Below are 1,677 nucleotides of genomic sequence, written 5' to 3'. Positions count from 1 at the left end.
TTTTGAATATATTTTACTTACGGTGCTTAATAAGCTAATCCCTCTGTAATTATTGCACTCGCTTTTATCTCCCTTTCTCTTGTATGTTGGTACGATAATCGCTTATTTCCAATCGTCGTTTTGTATTTTTATCTCTTCTTCTGCTTTAATTGTATCTTGACTTTCTTTAACTAATCGTTTAAGTATCCTGTTTTCGCGTCTACAATCATTTCTACGTCTACTTATTTCCTCATTGCTAAGACCTGCGATGTTCAAAGTTCTCTTGTACGCTTCTCTTTTTGCTTTTTGGGCAGCCTGAATTTCATCATTCCACCATGCATCACCAGACATTCTTCCTACAACTGCGGTACCACACGCTTCGATCGTGCATCTAACAAGGATATCCCGTAACATTGTCCAGGCGTCCTCTAAATCTTTGTTTTTTATACGGTCCTCCCATGTTGCCGTATCTATGCTTTCGATTATCTTATTTTGGAAATCTATTCGCACATCCGGTTTCTGTAGGTTCTCAATTTTGATTCGCGTTTGTTTTGCTTTCTTGGGTCTCTTTGTTCTCCAACCCCGACCTAAGTTAATTTTTAAGATCAGAAGGTAATGATCAGTATTGCATTCAGGACCCCCCATGACCCTTGTATCTTTGACTAACTCTCTAAGTCTTTCACCCGCAACAACAAAGTCAATTATACTGCGGCTATTTTCTTTAGACCAGGTGTACATGTGGATCATTTTATGCCTAAACCATGTATTTGTAATAAACAGACACCTTTCTAAGCATAGACCAACTAATTTATCTCCGTTATAGTTTGTTCTTGGATCCCCAAAATTACCTAATACTCTTTCTGTATCCTGATTTTGGATGCCCACCCAACCGTTCATGTCTCCTAGTAGAATTATTCTTTCCCCATGTTCGCAGATGCTTATTGTGTCATTTAAAGTGTCCCAGAAGGCGTCTTTCACTTCTCTAGGATCACCATCAACCGGCGCGTAGCATGCTATAATAAATAGTCTTCTGATTCCTACTTTCATTCTAGCCCACAGCAGTCTGGGAGACACGAAGCGATGGTCTCCGAGCTGCTGCTTTGCTCTTTCATTCAAAATGAGACCTACTCCTTGTTTACCATGTGATTCACAGTTTACTTCTGACCATATTTCAAATCCGCCTTTCAACACGCCGTTTTTTATGTCTTTAGTTTCGCATCCCTTTTTCTTTGTTTCGGGCACACAAAAAATATCTAGTTTCTTCACGTCCATAGTTTCACGCAATTCTTTTACCTTGAGATCATTTACTCCCCTAGCATTCCAAACACCCACTCTCCGTTCGTCGCCTGAAACATGACCTTTAGGTTTTCCGTGTGCATGCCTTTTGTCATTAAAAGTTCCAGTCCTTTCCGAGGCTATTTTGTAGTTTGTATTATTCATTGTTTTGGATTATACGCCTAACTAACACCTTTATGCAATAAGTTTATTTTTTGAGTCGAAATAATGTCAAAGTTAGGTATCAAATCCTCATATGGTGGAAATTGTAGCTCTAACATCAGTCCCACCAAAAACTTCAGTTAATAAGGGAGGATTGGGAGAGGGGGGAGGTAAAACTGGAACCGAGAGAGTCGTCTTGGGTTTGTGTTTTTGTTTTCATGCTGAGAAGGTCACCAGCCTTCAGCAGCGTTGTGATATATG

Source organism: Belonocnema kinseyi, chromosome 2 (genome assembly GCF_010883055.1).
Source record: "Belonocnema kinseyi isolate 2016_QV_RU_SX_M_011 chromosome 2, B_treatae_v1, whole genome shotgun sequence".
In the NCBI taxonomy this organism is placed as follows: Eukaryota; Metazoa; Arthropoda; class Insecta; order Hymenoptera; family Cynipidae; genus Belonocnema; species Belonocnema kinseyi.
This window is presented reverse-complemented; position numbering follows the sequence as displayed.